This window comes from Nomascus leucogenys, chromosome 5 (genome assembly GCF_006542625.1).
Source record: "Nomascus leucogenys isolate Asia chromosome 5, Asia_NLE_v1, whole genome shotgun sequence".
NCBI lineage: Eukaryota > Metazoa > Chordata > Mammalia > Primates > Hylobatidae > Nomascus > Nomascus leucogenys.
The window spans coordinates 68201757-68222695 of NC_044385.1; the positions used below are offsets into that span (position 1 = coordinate 68201757).

The 20939-nt window shown below is 41.2% G+C and overlaps 1 long non-coding RNA gene across 1 annotated transcript; it reads left to right on the forward strand.

Annotated features, from left to right (window-relative positions):
• Positions 1-16: 16 nt before the first annotated feature.
• Positions 17-20661, forward strand: LOC105739851. Its single transcript, XR_001115839.2, has 4 exons — positions 17-1072; positions 7183-7254; positions 15233-15400; positions 19908-20661. It is a non-coding gene; the product is annotated as an uncharacterized LOC105739851 (long non-coding RNA).
• Positions 20662-20939: the final 278 nt, after the last annotated feature.

Here is a 20939-nt window from a genome sequence, read left to right on the forward strand (position 1 = left end):
GCGCGGCCGGCTCAGTAGACTCGGCCCGGCCCTGCATGGCCCAGGCGGGCGGAAAGAGCCTGCGGAGCTCCAGCCCAAAGAGCCGGCACCGTCCCGGGACGGCCCGCGCCGCGGGGGTGCTCCGAGCTGCGGCGCTGGGCTCCGGCGCGCGGTTCGCAGTCCCTGAGACTGTCTGTTCACCTGGATGCACCAGGCCTTCACCCGCCGTTTCCCTGCGATCCCACAGAATCTCAGGAGTTCAGGAAATGCCAAGGGTTTTAGGAGCATTTGTCGGTGTGACTCTTCAGATGCTTGCACCAAGTCTTCGTTTCTTAGTTAAAGGCCCAGTAAGTATAGGGAGCTTTCCCTGTACTCGGCTTCAGATTTCGGAAATGGAGAAAAACATGCACAAGATGATGGGAACTTTCACAACTGTCTTGATTCATTGTAACCACACTAGTGTTTCCAAACCGTACGTGAAAGCTTTACCCTTTGTCCTTTTGGTGGTGGTTGTTTGTTTCTCTGTTTTATTACCGCTTCCTAAATTCTAAGGAAAAAATTCACATCTTAATGATAGATGGAAATTGATCAGAAAGGATCCAGATCAAGCGCTTTTCCAGTCATGCTGTAATACAAGAGTTATATAAAGATAATTTATGTCTTTAGTAAAGGAAAAAGTAGGACACTGGCTAAGACTGCCACCCTCTCGTACATTCCAACATCGGAAACGGTCCTACCACAAAGCAAACTAAGCCTAATGTAATTAGACTGCATCCCCAAAATGTCACAGTGAATTGACAAAGGCAAAATATTTGAGACAAGTTACACAAGCAAACATCAAAAAGAAGGCAGAAGACCTCACTTTCAGCTAAAGACCTTGCTAATTCTAGAGCTGCCACTGTCTAAATACATAGCACCTACCCTGCGCCTAACCCTGTGATGAGTGCTGAGAAGAGAATGATAAGAGTGGAGACTGTAAAAGTCAAACAAGGCTAGGTAAGGACGGCTTTGGGCATCCAGCGGAAGAACTTGACTTGAGGAATGCAGGCTGAACCAGGCTTCTAACCTAGATGAGGAGACAGTCAAAATAAAGGTAATAAGTAGTTACACAATATATTATGACATCGTTTCATGTGTATCTTCTCATTTAATCCTCATAGCAACCCTAAGACATAAATTTAGACTGTAAGTTTATAAAATGCTTTTCCTACTTTGAGCACATCCTATGCATCAAGATTTTAATGAATTATCCCATTTCACATAAAAATGCTTTGAAGTACTATTATTATCCTCCATTTTACAGATGAAGAAACTGAGGCTAGAAGAATTGAATACCTTGGTCGAGATATCTCCATTTAATCTCGCTGGAACTCAGTAGACACCTGAAAGAATGGGAGAACAACCTAAGGCAATTTTGCAAAATGGTTGATATAAGCACTAAGAGCTCTTGGAGTTAAGACAATGCACAAGTTACAGCATTCAACAACATTTTTTGCCTAGTTCTATTTTTTTAGAGACAAAGTCTCACTCTGTTGCCCAGGCTGGGGTGCAGTGGCAGTATTATAGCTCACTGCAACCTCGAACTCCTGGGCTCGAGTGATCCTTCTGCTTCAGCCTCCCTAGTAGCTGAAACTGCAGGTATGCACCACTGTGCCTGGCTAATTTTTGTGTTTTTGTTTTTGTAGCAGTGGAGTGTTGTTATGTTGCCCAGGCTGGTCTCAAGCTCCTGGCCTGAAGTGATCCTCCTGCCTCAGCCTCCCAACGACAATATTTATTGAGTAACTGCTGTATAAACAGTACCCTGCTAGATACTGTGACTCAATGGGCTCACATTAGGTATTGATGATAAATATACAAATAAAGAATTGCAGTACAGTGAGACACGTGTCAGAGATTTAGATTCAACATACTGCGGAGTGGATTGCTGCACCTGAAGTCTTCACAGAGAAGGTAGTGTTTGAAATGATTCACGTAGGATATATTATACAAGAGTTTGTCAGGCTGAGACAAGTCAAATCTGGCAGACGGATCATGTACAGAGAGAGAGAGAAAGAAACAGCTGAAAGTGCAGGGCATGATTGAGAACAAGAGAGTGATTCAGTGTGTCTAGAGGTCAAGTATATACAACAGTTTGTAAGAATAAGACCAGAAAGAGAATCTGGGTCATGTTGTATGCCAAGAGAAGGAGTTTGCACATTAACCTCCAGGAAATGGAAAAATGGTGAAGGGTTTTTAGAGTGACAAAGCTACAATGGGGAGGAAAACTTTGAGCCTGAGAAAAGGCAGCACCTGAGCTTAACTTTGAATGCCATTTAGGACTGGATAAACAGAGAAGAGGGGTATAGAGCCTAAGTAGAGGCTTGGAGTCCTGACAGAGTTCAGTTACAGGGGCCATGAGACAAGCCAGATGAGGAGGTTAATCTTTAGAAAGTAGTAGAAGGTGTTGGCAGAGCACGAGGAGAAGGTTACAGAGTGAAGAATCTTGAGTAGCTGGATGAAGTTGGACTTCATCCGATGAGCAAACTGGGCAGCTACTGGACTTTTTGACCGTGTTTTAGGTGGTGACATACTATGAATTGAATTAGGAAGACAGGAAGCATCAAGTGCTAGCTACGTGGCAGTAAAAATAGTCTCTACTTGAAATGATGAACAGCGCTGATGGCAATGAGACTGAATGGGAAAGAATGGACCTTCACAATGTTTTTAAAGATGAACCAAAGGTGTTTTGTTTTAAAAGATGTTCATCACAATCTGTGTAAAGTCTCTCAAACTCTCACTAAAATATCTGATCACATGCTTATTAAAAAATAAGCTACCAGCCGGGCACAGTGGCTCACACCTATAATCCCAGCACTTTGGGAGGCCGAGATGGGTGGATCACCTGAGGTCAGGAGTTGAGACCAGCCTGGCCAACATGGCAAAACCCCGTCTCTACTAAAAATACAAAAATTAGCCAGGCCTGATGATGGGTGCCTGTAATCCCAGGTACTTGGGAGGCAGGGGCAGGAGAATCGCTTGAACCCGGGAAGCAGAGGTTGCAGTGAGCTGAGATAGCACCATTGCATTCCAGCCTGGGCAACAGAGTGAGACTCTGTCTCAAAACAAAAAGAAAAAAGAAAATCACACTACCAAAAGCTAGTATTGACTGTCAAGCTCTTTCCAGAGTTTGGGATGAATATTTTTTACATACCACATTAATGTAACTTGATGAAAAATGCAACTAATAATCCTTCCATGCTATGTCTGACTGAAAAAAGGTGGGTGCTCCACTCCTCCCTACTGTCTACCCCAGCTAAGAAATCAAAGGTTCATACCAGTGGTTCCAAGACTTTTGTGTGCATCCTAATTACCTGGAGAACTTACTAAAATGCAGATTATAGGGTTTCGTGCCTTCCTGCACCCAAAGATTCTGAGTCAATAGGTCTGAAAGGGCCCAAGAATATTCATCTTTAGTAATACCTATAGATCATCCATGTGCCACACATTTCAGTCATGAAGCTGGACAACTGTTCTTTATAGGGAGGGAGGGAAAAAGGAAAATCACGGCCAGATGTAGTGGCTCACGCCTGTAATGCCAGCACTTTGGGAGGTCGAGGCGGGTGGATCACCTGAGGTCAGGAGTTCGAGACCAGCCTGGCTAACATGGAGAAACCCCATTTCTACTAAAAATACAAAAAATTAGCCAGGTGCGGTAATGTGCACCTATAATCCCAGCCACTCGGGAGGCTGAGGCAGGAGAATTGTTTGAACCCAGGAGGCAGAGATTGAAGTGACCTGAGATCGCACCATTGCACTCCAACTTGGGCAACAAGAGTAAAACTCTGTCTCAAAAAAAAAAAAAAAAAAAACGAAAGTCACTGTTTCTTTGGTACTCCAAGACTGACCTCTTATTGCTCTTTTTTCCATTTTTTTTGAGACAGGATCCGGCTCTGTCACCCAGGCTGGAGTGCAGTGGCATGATTACAGCTCATTGCAGCCACTACCTCCTGGGCTCATGCGATCCTCCTACCTCAGCCTCCCTAGTAGCTGGGACTACAGGCATGTACCACCATGCCTAGCTAATTTTTGTGGTTTTTTTGGTAGTGACAAGGTTTCACTATGTTTCCCAGGCTGGTCTTAAACTCCTGGGCTCAAATATCTCCCTGCCTCTGCCTCCCAAAGTGCTGGGATTACAGGCACGAGCCACCATTCCCAGCCTCTTTCATTTCATGCATGCCTGCTGCAGAGCTGGAGAAGACAGGTGGGAGACAGGGGCTAGGGGGACTGGTTTGGAGAGAGAGAAAGGGCTAACCAGATAGATGGGTGTTTTTATTTTTATCCCTTTGATTACCAGTAAGGATAAACATTTTTTCATAAGTAATTTGTGTTTTTAGTTATTATTTATCTAATTTTCCTTTGTGTATTTTTAAAATATTTTTCTAACTAATTTTAAGAGCTTTCTGCATATAAGAATATTGACACTTCCTAATAGGTTGCCAACTTACATTACTTTTTCCCTCCACCACACTTAGGCAGCTCAAATCCATGTGAGCAAATAGATTTAAGTAAGGAAGAAATACAAAGAAGACTATGGGCTTCTGAACCAGGCAAATCTGGGCTTCAATCATACTTTATCACTTCTAGTTGTATGACATTAGCCAAATTGCTATCTTTTCTGCACCTCAATATTTTCATCTGTAAAACAGATATGGCTGGGCTCAGTGGCTCATGCCTGTAATTCAGCACTTTGGGAGGCCGAGGCGGGTGGTCATGAGGTCAGGAGATCGAGAACATCCTGGCCAACATGGTGAAACCCCATCTTTACCAAAATACAAAAATTAGCTAGGCATGGTGGCATGTGCCTGTAATCCCAGCTCCTCTGGAGGCTGAGGCAGGAGAATCACTTGAACCAAGGAGTCGAGGTTTCAGTGAGCCAAGATCGCTCCACTGCACTCCAGCCTGGCAACAGAGCCGAGACCCTGTCTCAAAAAAAAAAAAAAAGATATGATAGTACTTAATAGAGTGTTGTGAGGCTTCAATAACAGATGTAAAGTGTCTAGCAAAACACCTGGCACACAGTAGGTATTCAGGAAATGTTAACAATTCGAGTAACCAATCTTTAGAAGTTAGGCAACTCCATAATTTAAAATATTTTGAATGGGCATTAAATGTAAATTCAGTGTTTCGGGGGTGTCTAGAAGCCTTGATTACTATGATAAGTATTTTTCATTACATATGAAGAAGTGTATAAAAGGGCACATTGGTATTCCATCCCTTTACCTCCAAAGGAGCAATGTCTATGTTTCTCTTTTTACTAGATATTCTGTCATATTTGCCTGCCAGACCACTCCTTCTGCTTCTCTGATGCAAGTAACACCTGCATCTTGCATACCAAGTGAGGGTGTCCATCACCTAACTCCACCTCACCAGGCACAGAGTTTCGGCATGTGATTTGGCCTCATAGTGCTTGACCCAGCACCAAGCAGAAAGCTTTGTGAGAGATGCACATGGGTGCAGGGACTCTTTCTTACTAAGATTATGGATGCTTGTAGCCTCACATAAGTCCAGAACTGCCAGGGCCATTTTGGCTTTAATTCGAGAAAAGCTTGACCGAGACAAGAGAAAGGCTAAACAAATGATTGAGACCAAGGGAAACAAAATGTCCTGGTGATATACTTTGAACTGTGAATCACCCCAATCTGAAACATTGCTTTGGACATCATGAGTAAATAAATCCTGACTTAATGTATACAAGTAAGTTTGTCATAGCTTTCTGTTGCTCATAATTCCAAGAATTCTGACTGATGCCATCTCTTACCACTGAAGCCTTGGTAGGAGTTGCTTTACTGGGAGATATGGGTATCCTGGGTATTGATCACTTCATAATACCTCTCTATATATGTAAAAATAGGGTGGGCTGTGGATTATAGCTGTAAGTTACATCAAGTTCCCAACTTATTAACAAAGAAGAAAAAATCTTGGTGGAAGCAAGGTGGCCACACATGTATATTTCCCTTGCCCTCCTCACCAAGTCCTTAATGGGAACACATGCTTCCAGCACTACTGTCCACTCAAGGCATGGTCTTACCTAGCAAGGAAAGCTCAGTTCTTATAGCATTATAATTTGCATTACATAATTTTCAAGTCCTGTGTTATTTAGGAAGAAATATTTACAATATCGGGCTCTTTGGATCTTTGGCTTCACACCTGCATCAGCAAAGGCCAGCAAAGGAGAACAGAGTTGGCCTGGGTGTCTCTGGTTCATGCTCTCCACCATTCTGGGACCCATTTTCCCAGAGCCACCTTTTAATTCTGCTATAATGCCTGTTATGTCAATTGTTCTAATACTGAGTTTGCTCTGAGGACCACAACAACAAATCCATCTCACCACATATGAGTTTTCAAGAAGATAATTTAGAGGTTTTTTAGAAATTATTATTATATTTATTTATTTATTAGATGGAGTCTTACTCTGTCACCCAGACTGGAATGCAGTGGCACGATCTTAGCTCCCTACAACCTCTGCCTCCCGGGTTCAAGCAATTTTCCTGCCTCAGCCTCCTGAACAGTTGGGACTACAGGTGTCTGCCACCACATCCGGCTAGTTTTTGTATTTTTAGTAGAGACAAGGCTTCACTATGTTGGCCAGGCTGGTCTCAAACTCCTGATCTCAGGTAATCTGCCTGCCTCGGCCTCCCAAAGTGCTGGGATTACAGAAGTGAGCCACTGCACCTGGCCTAGAAATTCCTTTGTTAAAAAAGAATGATCTATAAGATTCCATTAAAATTGTCAAGCCATAGTATATATAGTTAATTGATAAAAACTCATGTTCAAGTTTTCAATAAGTAGTCTATTTATTTTAGGAATTACTTTCCTTGATCCATGTATTTATCCTCAAAATAATTGTTAAAAAGGATCTGGTTATCGTAGAATATTACCCTCTTATTTTATAGATGGAAACATGGCGTCTCCTATTTCATTACTCTGTAAGCTTGAGGAAATTCCCTTCACTCGGCACCCTTCAAAGTCCGCAACTTCATGTAAGTATCACTTTCTTAAGTAGTTCAGGGATTATTGTACTATTATCCTTGCTGTTCCCTCTGCTTGAAATGGCTTTTCCTAATACTTCCATAACTGGTTCTTTCTCAGTGTCATGCCTCAGCATTTCCCTTGTCACAATCTATAAGTACTTCAGGTTTATCTTTTATTGTCTCTCCCATTCAGTGGAGCCTAAGTTTCAGAAGGATGGTCTGGCTGAGCACTATATCCAAAGTGCCTCACACACTGCCTGGTAGAGTAAGTACTCATTAAGTATTTCTTAAATGAATTTCTTTTTTTCTACATTCTTAAAAAATCTTGAGAAATTAGCAAAGGCGGGTGATGCCCGCCATTACTCCCACCAATACCATCTTTCATAACACAAATCATAGATAATGAGGTTGATGGATAATACAAAGACAGTTATGCTGTTACATTTGGTTATTGTCATCACAGCTAACTTTGGTGTGTTTAATATATAAGATGGTTGTTTTTATATTTTTAAAAAATTATGGTACAATATATACAATATAAAAATTACTACCTTAACCATTTTCAAATGTACAGTTTAGTGGCATTAAGTGCTTACACATTGTTGTGCTACCGTCACTACCCTCCAACCAGAGAACTCTTTTCATCTTGCAAACAGAAACTCTGTGCCTATTAAATAATAATTCCTCATTCACCCCACTCCCAGCCCCTGCCCACCACCATTCTACACTTTGTCTCTACAAATTTGATTACTCTGATTACTCAAATATATTAGGGCTCTCCAGAGAAACAGGGTTTCTCCAGAGTCAGGGTTCTCCAGAGAAACAGAATCAACAGAATGTGATTTCAGAGAGAGAGGGAGACTTAGAAAGTATTGGCTCACACAGTTATGGAGGCTGACAAGTTCTGAGATCTGCACTTGACAAACTGGAGACCCAAGAAAGCCAATGGTATAAGTTCCAGTCTGAAAGCCAGCAGGCTCCAGACCCCTTCAAATCTGAAGGCAGGAAAGATGTGCTGTCCCAGCTGAAGCAGCCAGGCAGGAGAAGCTTCCTCTTACTGGAGGGAGAGTCAGCCTTTCTGTTCTATTCAGGCCTTCAGCTGAGTGGATGAGGCCCACCCACATTAGGAAGGGCCATCTGCTTTACTCAGTCTACTGATTCACATGTTAATCTCATCCAAAAACATCTGCACAGGCATACCTAGAATAACGTTTGACCAAATATCTGGGTGCCCCGTAGCCCAGTCAACTTGACACATAAAATTGACCATCACATCATATAAATTAAATCATACAGTATTTGTCCTTTTGTGACTGGCTTATTTCACTTAACATAGTGTCCTCAAGATTCTTCCATGTTGTAGCACATGTCAGAATTTCCTTCCTGTTTAAGGCTGAATACTATTTCATTTATGTGTATACTGCAATTTGTTTATCCATTCATATGTTGATGGACACTTGGGTTACAAACATTTTGGCTATTGTGAATAATGCTGCTATGAACATGGGTGTACAAATATCTCTTTTAGCTTCTGCTTTTAATTCTTTTGGGTACATACCCAGAAGCAGAATTGCTGTATCGTATGGTAATACCATTTTTAACTGTTTTAGGAATGCACCATACTGTTTTCCATAGCAGCTGCACCATTTTACTTTCCTACCATCAGCGTGTGAGGGTTCTAATTTCTCCACATCCTCACCAACATTTGTTATTTTCTGTTTTTTTTTTAATCGCAGACTTTCCTAATGCATGTGAGGTGGTTATTAGTTTCTCTTGTACTTAAATGTTAGTCATTTTCTGTCACTTTCTGTCCATTTTTGTCATATACTAGGCTTGTCACTTACTTTATGACTACAGATCCAGGTATTAGAGATGATGCTTGATATGGTAGGTAACTAATTAGTACTAATTAGTGGTAATTATCAAAACACAATATGGTAAATGGAGATTAGAGAAGAAATAGGAAGTGGTAGGCCTGGGGAAAACAGGCCAAAATAGGTGGCAAAGAGGAAACAGTCATGGTTGTGGGCAGTATGCTACAAAGAGATCTTTTTCTTAGAACCAAATGGTTATAATAAACAGTCATTTATATTTTTAGTTGAGAGTGGGAAGCAAGAGGGAGGAAAAGAAAGAATGTAGTTCCTCATTATCTAATATGACTTCATGCCAAACACAGTGACCATCACTGGAGAAATAGAAATGTTAGCAAATGTATCTAGTATTAAAATGTAAATCTACCTCTGAGAACACAGATGACTCTTAACTCTTTTTCTAAACTACTGATTCTACACACACTCAACCTTTATAGCCTTTTCTCTATTACACAAGGGACCCTAAAATTTAATGGTAAATGATTTTCTAAATTCATCATTGTGGACTATTTGTGTTATGACCAAAATGTGTGTGATATCTGTTTTCTTTTAAACTAACGAAACATGTTAAGTAAATCATTCTTTGGGCATCATGCATTGTGATTATTCATAAAGAAGGATTACTTTGTTTCGGGGCATTTACCAAATCTTTAGTCAGAATGTACAGAGGCCTCCAGGAGCCTAGATTAGACATAGGGAAGGGAAAACACGTATTGGTGCTCACAGTATCTAGGAAAAGGGTCCTAGACAGTATATGATTGAATTTAAGGAAATTGTTCCATATGATATTATTGAGTGCCTGCTACATGCCCTGTACTGCACTATTCACTGGGAAACCATAGCAAATAAGACAGTTTCCTATGGAACTTAGGATCTATTTAGTCTGTTTTATATTTAGAAGTTTGAGTTTGCCCTATTGGTCAGTGGTTTTCAAACTCTGGTTTGAAGCCTGTCATATAATCAGTAATTTGTCTGGTCTTTGTCCTGAGTTCCTGGCACAAATAGGAGTCTCTTTATTATTCATGAGCCTTTGGGAACACTGTTCAGTTTGTGCTAATGAGGTGATTCATGGTGGAACCTAGATAGCTTCAGGATGGATGCTGATCATTCCAGAAAGATCAACCATGTGATTAAAGAGTTGAGGCTTTGAACCATATGATATCAGCCCAGCCTTCTGACCTTCAGGAAGGGGAGGGGGATTGGAAATGGATCTCACTTATGTGGCCAAAACCCCAAAAAACTCTGGATGCCAAAGCTCAGTGGAACTTCCTGGTTGATGAACATCTCAACACACCAGAATGCAGAGCGGCAGAGAGTGTAGAATCTCTACATTTGGAACCCTCCAAGGCGTCACCCTATGTATCTCTTCATTTGGCTGTTCCTGCCTTTATAATAAAACTGTTATTGTAAATATAGCACTTTCCTGAGTTATGTGAGTCATTTTAGTGAATTACTGTGGGACCCGTCCCCCTCTGGATTTGTAGACAGTCTGAAGTGAGGGCTGTTTTGCTTTGGACCAATGCCCTTTAACTGGTGGGGTCTGCACTAACTCCAGGTTGTTAGTGCCAGAATTGGAATACACTATACCAGCTGATGTCAGAATAGAGCCCCTTCTTCAGTGGCTGCAAAGGAGGGGATTGGGAAAAAAGTTTCATACTAGTTGTAAATTCTGTTCTCCATAATGGCCTCCTGGGTAGCCTTTGTTGAGTGATTACTAAGTATCAGAGCTGTTATTTCTGTTTTACAAATGGGAACACCTAGGCTTACAGGGCATAAATAACTTATCCATATATACATGTAAAGTAACTAGGGACTTGATTGTTGTGAAGAGAAGGTTAAATTCAAGAGCCATTGTGGAATAATTATCAAGTGGCTAATTACATGTGAAAATCAAAAGAGAAAGACATCCAAAGCTAAAGTAAGATTGTGACAAAGGAAACCAGATTTTAGAGATATTGGTAACCACAAAAGACAAGGGATGCCATTTCAAGAAAAAATGGTGACTTTATGTAAAAAGAAAACAAAAACATTTGGAGTTTAAAATGTGAGTGGAAAAGCAGGAGTAAGAAAAGAAGTATAATCCAGCAAGGTTAGCTTGATGTTAGTGAAAGCCTTTGTTTCCTTAGTTTTATTGTTTTAATGCCAATAAAATGTGGATAACGACATCTAGCTCAGACAACTAGCAATCATAACGATTCCAAGCTAGGTGCCTGGCATCATCTTTGACATATTTCACGTTCCTCACAAACAACAACTCCCTTTCCTTCTCCTTAGTATGCACTGTTAGAGCAGGAAGAAAATATGATCTGTGATCCAAAATAGAGACTCAACCATACCTGCCTGTTCAAAATCTACATGACTTATTAAGACCCTTTCACAAATCCAGTGAAATCCCAAAAATATGGCAGAAATGCTCTGATGTGTTTCACACCCCCTAGCTAAAAGTTGAGGGTTGCTGGAAAATCACAACCCATAACCACTGCAGAATAAAATTCAGTGCATATTAGAAAATTGCAAACAATTTTTGTATGTATATTTAATATTTATACACAGGTAAACATTAAAATGAAATTATAAAATAAATATATAAAATAAATAAAATAAAAATATATTTCTATTTAAAACATAGGTGCAGGTTTCTCCCTCACATGACTGTGCACAAGAACACTGAATAACTGCGTGGGTCAAGTTTTATAATGAGGGTTCACTTAGGCACTGAAGGTGGTCTATTATCCCTGGTGGCTGACCATTAAATGCTAGGAATGGCACCCTGTCATTGTGAGACCCCCCACCAGCAGATTTCCCAACTTCACCCTAGCCCCTGGTACTATTCCACCTGAGAGCTTTTGCCCCAGAGCCTCCTTGCTGGGTACAGAGAGGATGTTTGGGGCAAAGAACAAAAGTCTCCTTATTTACCTGGGCACAATTATGTTTCTTTCCCTTCCTAGTTACTTGTCAGAATTTCTATTAGGTCGGTGCAAAAGTAATTGAGATTTTTGCTATTTATTGAAAGTAATGACAAAACCGCAATTACTTTTGCACCAACCTAACAGCTAAATTATAGTCCTCACTACTCTCTGTGTGGCCACTGTGCAAATGTGAGCTCCACAAGGGCTGTAGGCCCAAGTTTGTCAGAGACCCTTCTCTGCGCAGTTTCCTGAGTGGACCACCCGGCTCTTGCTGGCCCTCTTTTCTCTGCCCTGCTCCTGCCTCCCGTGGCACATCCCACAGCCTTTGCTGCTGGGGTTGCGGGGAACAGCTGCAGGACTCTAGTTTGCCTGCATGCAACACAATATGCCCCTGACTAATAGGGAACTCCAGCACCTTGCCGAGCTTGGGGAAATGGCTGTGCCACTGCTAGACCCAACCCCTGTGCTTCCCTTGGGACCGTCCCCCTTCACTTGGCTTTGGGGATGAGAGGGACAGCATGCATGAGAAAAATGTCTTTTCTCTCCTCTTGAGACCTACAATCAAAGTAATGGCTCGTTTCCTCTCTCGCCTCCCCAGCACTTCTCCTTATACACTACGGAGTTTTAGATGGGGTGCCTGCTAGTGGTAGGAAGGCAATTCTGCTTGATTTACTAAACTCTGGGGAAGGTATCCAGTCCCGAATGTTGGCAGGACTCTTTAGAATGCAAAGTCATCGTGCCTCTCTGTCCTTAGCACTGGGCCCCATTTTCCACTTCCAGGAAGAAAGGAAAAACTCCTTCTTCATGTCTTGTTACTCTACATAGTCAGTTCCCTTTGGGGAGGGTACTGAGAGTCGGGTTGGGAGGCAAACAAATATTTCACTGTATTGTCTTATAGTGTTTGACTTTGTACCATGTGCATTTATTACTTTATTCAATTAACAGTTGTCTATTTTTAAAAGGGAGGAGGAGTAAGTCTGTGTGCATTGACTTAAAATGATGTACATGACATATTGTTAAGTTAGCGAAACAAGCTGGAGAGTAATGAACATAATAGTAATCATAGCAATCACAATAGGCATAATAGTAAAAGGAAAATGAATGCACAGTTCCAGCTATATCCTTTTTTTTTTTTTTTTTGGAGACAGAGTCTTGCCCTGTCGCCCAGGCTGGAGTGCAGAGCGATCTCGGCTCACTGCAACCTCCGCCTCCCAGGTCAAAGCGATTCTCCTTCCTTAGCCTCCCAAGTGGCTGAGACTACAGGTGTGTGCCACCACAAATACAAAATACAAAAAATACAAATTTTTTGTATTTTTAGTACAGATGGGGTTTCACCATGTTAGCCAGCATGGTCTGGATCTCCTGACCTAGTGATCTGCCCATCTTGGCCTCCCAAAGTGCTGGGATTACAGGCGTGACCCACCGCACCCAGCCCCAGCTATGTACTTTTGTTGGTATGTGTTGTGTAAGTGTGAGGAAAGGTGTGGAGGGTCACATACCAGTCTGTTTACATGGTTACCTTGGAGGGATAATGATGGGGTAAGGGAAAAACTTTTATTTCTTTTGGTATTATTTTAAGATACAAAAAAACCACATGCTTGTTGTAACAAATGCACGTTCAAACAAGCATGTGTTATTTCTGTAACTTAGGAAGGGAAGGGAGCAAAGGTAGACGAGAACAAAGAATGTGTTACACCTCCATGCCCACAACCACAGCCCCAATCAACTAATCAACAAAACAAACTCGCAGCTCTCATATACAGGTTTGCCTGACACGCTGAGGCAGGGTTTTTGACACCCTTCCCCTCATTCTGAAGTTCGGATTTCAGAAATAGATAACACACTGGCATTGGCCACAGTCTCTCAGGACCAGCTCACAAAGTCTTTCAAGACAGAGGTTTTGTCTTAACGCTCAAAGATCTGCAGGACCCTGTATGGTAGAAGAAACATATTGTATTTGTAAGTAAAACAAACAAAACATAATTTAAATGTGCATCGATGGTTAAGGAATTTAGCCTTACCCATATCTATTCAATTCTTTCATGAGAGCAAAATAAGATCGAGAGTAAAAAGCATAAAAGAGCTGGGGCCCCCAAGGCGGGGTGGTTATGGGAGGCAACCAGGCATAAGGGAGGGGGTGCTGGGAACCCCCTTCATAGCCTTCCCCAAGGTGACCAGGCCTGGGCTTCCCTGAGTAGCAATTCGACCTGAGTGTTTTCCTTCCCTCTGTAACAATGCACAGTGCACCCCTTAAAAATGCCTAATAGCTGCTGGACGTGGTGGCTCACGCCTGTAATCCCAGCACTTTGGGAGGCCAAGGCAGACAGATCATGAGGTAAGGAGATAGAGACCATCCTGGCCAACATGGTGAAACCCTGTCTCTACTAAAATACAAAAATTAACTGGGTGTGGTGTTGCGTGCCTGCAATCCCAGCTACTCAGGAGGCTGAGACAGGAGAATCACCTGAACCCAGGAGGCGGAGCTTGCAGTGAGCCGAGATCAGGCCACTGCACTCCAGCCTGGCAACAGAGTGAGGCTCAGTCTCAAAAACAAGAAAAAAGAAAAAAGGAAAAAAGAAAAAAAAATGCCTAATAGCACAAACCTTATTGCTCAACTTAAGGTGGAAAAAAAATTATGTGTATCAGATAGGCAATGATTTTTTTTAACAACAACAACCAAAAAAACCCTTGATAATAAAGATAAGAGTGGAGTAAGAGAGTAAGAAATTGGAAATAAGAATGGGGTAGGAGAATCCTCTTATATATTCCTGTGGGTGTGTAAAGTGGTACAGTTATTCTGGGATGCAATATGACAACATGTCAGGGAGCTAGAAACATTTTATACACCTCTAGGACTCTAGCTTGAGGAAATAAACAGAGATGTTATCAAAGATTTGGTATGAGGATGTTTTGTGCAGTATTAATAATACTGAGATATTGAAAACTATTCAATAAGAATGGCTAACTAAATTGTAATTATAATTTATGCAGTTGTAAAATCTTTGTAACATAATATTTAAAAGGCTAGGAAACAAAACTATATATCCAACATGATTCTAATTTATAACAAATATATAATAAATATACAAAACTACAGAGTACATTTGAATGATTGATTCAAAAATAATTATAAATTTTTGTTTATCCTTTTTATGTTTCAAAAATTTCTATTATAAACATATGTTCATCTTAGTATTGGGAGAAGTAAAATGAAGGGAAAAAACATTAGCTTAGTCCTCCACAGAGAGAATGAATTCTCCTTGACACATTTAAATCCATAAATTTAGAACAACCTATTCCTGACCAATGTCACTTAATTGAACGGTCCATTTCTGAATTCATACATTTCCCTGTGGTCCTGAAATATGTACCTATTTAGCTACTATGGAGCCATTACTCCCAGGAAAAAAGAAATCCCCAAAATAAAAATAAAATCTTTTTTTTCTCACTTTTTTTTTTTAAGAGAAACTTCTCTATACATACAGGAATTTGACAACAGTTTGTGCCACTTATGGATTTAAAGAACTGGCACCTTGAATGGGATTCTGAATAGAATTCGTACAGATGGAATGTAAATATCACCCTGAGCTGAATTGGCCCTCATCCTGTCCAGCCAATCTGGAAATGTCTGGTAAGCTGTTAATTACACGAGTCTAGAGCTCAGGAGAAGGTGTGGGCTGAGATGCAAATACGAGTATCATTAGCATATGCGTGGCAGCTGAAACCATGGGAGCAACCTCTATCTAAATCACTGATTCTCAACTGGAAGTGATTTTGTCCCCCAGGGAACAGTTGGCAATGTCTGAAGGGAGACATTTTATATTTTTATAACTGGGGGTAGGGTACTACCTGCATGTACTGGGTCGAGGCCAGGGCTGCCGCTAAACATTCTGCAATGAACAAGACAACCCCTTGCAACAAAGAATGATCTGGCGCAAAATGTCAGTAGTGCCTAAGTCGCATAATCTTACTCTAAAGGATTCACAGATACCTTAAACTTGAAACTGAACTCATCCTTTTTTCCCTTAAAATTTGTTTCTCCTCTTATGTCCCTACCGCAGTCATAGGAAGTCTTTTTAATGTTAACCAAATTAGAAACCACAGGTCCTCCTTAAACTTTCTCATAGCTTTACTTCTCATATCCAAATTAGAGCCAAATCCCAATAAATTGACCTGTGTCTCACTCTCTCTGTTTTTTTGTTGTTGTTGTTGTTGTTTTTGTTTTGTTTTGTTTTGTTTGTTTTGTTTTGAGACGGAGTCTCGCTCTGTCGCCCAGGCTGGAGTGCAGTGGCGCAATCTCGGCTCACTGCAAGCTCCGCCTCCCGGGTTCACGCCATTCTCCTGCCTCAGCCTCTCCGAGTAGCTGGGACTACAGGCGCCCGCCACCACGCCCGGCTAATTTTTTTGTATTTTTAGTAGAGATGGGGTTTCACCGTGGTCTCGATCTCCTGACCTCGTGATCCGCCCGCCTCGGCCTCCCAAAGTGCTGGGATTACAAGCGTGAGCCACCGCGCCCGGCCTGTTGTTGTTTTTTTTAAGAGAGAGAGACAGGGTCTCACTCTGCCACCCAGTCTCACTGCTCCCTCAAACTCTTGGGTTTAAGAGATTCTCCTGCATCACTGGAATTACAGGAGTGAGCCACCACTTATCCATCTAATCCTTTGCCTCATCTCGAGCTCTTTCTGCCATTGCCCTGTTTCAGGCCTAAATCATAACTTGTTGGTTTGCTGCAGGAACTTCCTAATAATTTTCTCTCTCCAGTATTGTCACCCTCTAATCTCCTCCCCATCATTTCCAGGATGATCTTTCTAAAATGCAAATCTAACTATGTCACTTCATTATATAAAATCTTTGATTGATTTTCCTTTACTCTCAAGATTAATTCAAAACTCTTTACCAAATCTCCTGAGCCCCTTATGATCCAACCTTCTCCCACCACTCACTGCTATACTATCAACAATCTTCTCTTAAGTTCTGTCTCCCTCAGTAGACTATGGGCACCCTGAGGGCAGGATCAGTGTCTTTTATCTCTGGACTGCACCCCCTCCCCATTGACCCCAGTAGCTAGCAAAATTCCAAATTTGTTTTGTTGAACTAATGAAGGAGACACTCTGACCTCCTCAGTGTGTGATCACTCTGCAGTGTGTAGGAGTGAGAACAGAGAACCTAGGACAGAATCCTGGAGAGCACATGTTAGGATAGGCAGACGAACTCAGGAGACTAGAAAGCAGTGAGAGATGCAGAACCCAGGAGATCATAATGTCAACAAAGCCAAGAGTCGAGTAGATCATCTTCAGGAAAACAGGGCCATCAAACACCTCAAACAGAAGTCAGCTAAGATGAAAACTAAAAATAGTACAACATATCAGAAAACATGATAGCTGGTTGCAGCCTTGAATAGAGCCATTTTAATGCTCTGTGGGCCTCTAGTCAAGTACTTGGTGCTGGATTTGGGGTCATTACTGTTCAGTAGGACCAGCAGTTGGGAAGATTAGCTGGACACAGAACAGGAGAATGAGAACAAAGTGAAACTTGCTAGTTACCACAGCATGTCTGACCACAGCCTTTCAAGAGTAAAGGCTTCTGCTTTATTTCTGCTTTCCAGATCTCAGGTAAGGTTTTCTTTTGGTCAACTCTAACTTAGAACCAAGGGAAAAGGATTCCAGAAAATGTAGCCTCCAAAAGGAGTGGGGTTCCCAAATTGACCAGACACAATTCAGCATACATCCCCTTGCTTAAAATTTTTAAGAAATGAAAATACTCGTTTATATTTACCCACATGTTTACCATTCTCAGTGTGTACCATTCCATCCTATAGATCTGAATTTCCATTTGGCAATATTTTCCTTCAGCATGAAGAACTTCATTGAGCATTTCTGATAGTGCAAGTCTGCTGGCAATGACTCTCTCAATTCTTATATAGCTGAAATGTTTTAATGTCTTCTTCCTTTCTGAAGGACATTTTCAGTGAATGGAGAATTCTAGTTGAATTTTTTTTTCTTTTAGCCCTTTAAAGGGTGTCATCCTACTATATTCTGGAATCCATTTATTCTTATAATTGTGTGTGTGAGAGAGATAATGTCTTTTTTCTTTTAGCTGCTTTTAAGATTGTTCTCTTTAGCTTTGGTTTTCAGAAGTTAGGCCATAATGTTAGTAGGTATGTTTTTCTTTGTATTTGCTCTGCTTAGAGTTTGCTGAAATTCCTGATCTGTGGATTGTTTTATTAAAAAATCAAATGTGGAAAATTTTTGGTATGTGAATATAAACATATACATACATATATATGTCTCCTATTCATTATTCTAATTCCAGCCCAATATTCTTTTCCTTAGGGAAGTTGTTCATGACATTTCTGACTAAGTCAATTTCCCAGTTATTTTATAGGAGCATCTATTTCTCCTTTATAGCATTAAGCACCACATCAATTTCACATTTGTTTGTGTGATTATTTGATTAATATCTGTCTTTCCACTAAAGTCTAAAGTATGAACTCCATGAGGGTAGGGACTACATTCTTGTAGTTGTATTACACTACATTCCCAGGACCGACCACAGTGACTGGTGCATAGTAGGAACTCAGTAAATATTTGTAGAATGAGTGAATGCCTGAATAAAATAAATAAGATAACACTGATTTGCAGTAAGCCATTAGCAAATCTTAACTATTATTTATAATGAAAATTCACAAGTTCAATTACCTTAAAATTGCTTTTTTATACCATGGAACTATTATTCCCCAGATGCTTTGGAAAATGCAGGTAGAGACTACGTTTTGAGGATTTTGGCTGTGAAAGAAAAGAGGCAGGGAGTAGCTAGACAAGGATTCAGGTCAATGAAGTATTTTGCTTTTGATGTAAAAGGCTTGGGGTATCACGACAGGGCAGCTCAGAAATATTTCACCAAATTATTTCCTTTTTACATGAACGTTTTTTGTAATAAACAAATTACACATTATAACATCTTAAAGGCAATGCACAGTCTCTTAAAGTTCCATTGGCTTGAGGAATGTTATGAGAGTTTCTGTCAAAATCCTCCCCTTAGGTGGATGAGTAATTGACCCTAATCATCAGGAGGAGTCAGAGTTTCTGCTACACATTAGGGGCCGTGTAGAATATGTTTGGCACAGGGATAATCCATGGGAGCATCTCTTGTTTCTCAGTTGCTCGGTTTTAATGGTAAATCAACAACTACAGAAGCTGCAGGATCATGGTAGCCAAGGGCTCCAACCCTACAGGAATGAGCTTCTGGGTCATTGTACTAGACAAGCCACCTAGACTAGCATAGGTCCTAGCTGAGGTTAAAGGGAATTGAAAAAATGCGTAAAGGAAGAGGTGGATATTGAGTATCAGTTACAGCCTCTAATCAACTGCAGCAGTACGGGCTAAATTGAGTGCTTCCCAGTTACCTTCTCATGTAAGTCCCACAGGATTACATGGTGGCTCACACCTGTAATCCCAGCACTGTGGGAGGCAAGGTGGGTGAATCACCTGAGGTCAGGAATTCAACACTAGCCTGGGCAACAAGGTGAAACCCTCTCTCTACTAAAAATACAAAAATTAGCCAGGCATGGTGGTGGGGGCCTGTAATCCCAGCTACTCGAAAGGCTGAGGCAGGGGAATCGCTTGAACTCGGTAGGTGGAGGTTGCAGCAAGCCGAGATCATGCGACTGCACTCCAGCCTGGGCGACACAGCAAGACTCTGCCTCAAAAAGAAAAAAAAAAACCTAGTTCCACAGAAAACAAGACCAACCAGAATCCTGGCGAGGAAGTAAACTTACTATGAAAAGGCACATGGATGTGACTAGTGCAGAGCTGACTGTGGTAGATACTGTAGTATTCTGCTCAGGTAGCCTCTTCAGGTCCTAAACATCCATACCTCAGATGCTGGGAATATCAACTGCTGATGGCTCAGAGCTATGTCCTTCATGGGAAAATGCCCTTCAGCACAGGGAACTGTCCCTCTTCTGGAGAACACTCTGTAGCACTGACTGGCTCCTGCAAGGATACAAAGGCCCAGCCAGCTTGCCTCAATAGGGGACAACACTGGAAGGCTATCGTCAAGATTTGGCCACAGGACTACTTGGGCCCTTGGCCTCTCTCTCTGTGCTGAGTCTGTCTTCTTTCCTGCCTTTCTTACAGGTGTGTATCCTGGGAGCACTCCCCAAAGAACCTTCTACACACAGTTCTCCAACTCAAAGTCTGTTTTCAGGGAATCCAATTCAAGACAGGGATAGTTGGAAGACACAACCGTTCCATGGACTTTGATGTTCTTGATATTCATTCTTGGTACTGGCATCATGAGTTGTGACACTAGGAGGGGTCTCCAAGTGACTTTGAAATGAGAAGACAGCGACAAAGAGGTGTCATACATCCCTCACAGATGGTCAGAAATATTTAAAGAGTTTTTGCCAAAGAGATACGGTCCTGAATGGGCAGCAGGGTTAAGAGAAAAATGTGTCGTTATTAATGTTAATGAGACAGAGGATGGTGAGGTCTCAAGGATCCTGATCCAGGTTATATTTATAAGGGATCACTCCAATTACTACATGTGTGTCTCTTCTAAAATTAGACTTTATTGTGCTCTATTAAAATAGCTTTCTCTTTAGAGGAGAGCTTCTCAAAATGTGATTTGAGGACCACCTGCATCAGGAACACCTGAGAATTTGTTAAAGTTGCAGATTCTAGAGCCCCATCTCATGTTTACTGAACCAGAATCTCTGATAATCTGCATGTTTATTTAACAAGTTTTTCAAAGCTTGCATGTTTAGCCAGCTTTTAAAGTAAAAGTTTTCAACTGCTTTAGTGGGCTTTTGCAGATGATGAAAATCTTCTGGAATTAGATAGAGGTGATGGCTTCACAACATTGTGAATATATTAAAAACCACTGAAATGATTTTGGTTAAAATGGTCAATTTTATGTTTTTTGAATTTATCTCAATTAAAAAAATAAAACTAGAGGGACAGAAATTACATAGCCAGAGACTGCAGCTAGGAGGAGGGAATGGAATGCAAAAGATCACAAGGTAATTTGGGGGGGGTGAGGAAAATGTTTCAAATATTGATTGTGATGGTGGTTACACATACAATGGCAACTCATGGAACTATATACCCTAAAACGTAAATTTTACTACATAGAAGTTATTTCTCAGTAAACCTGACTATAAATAAACA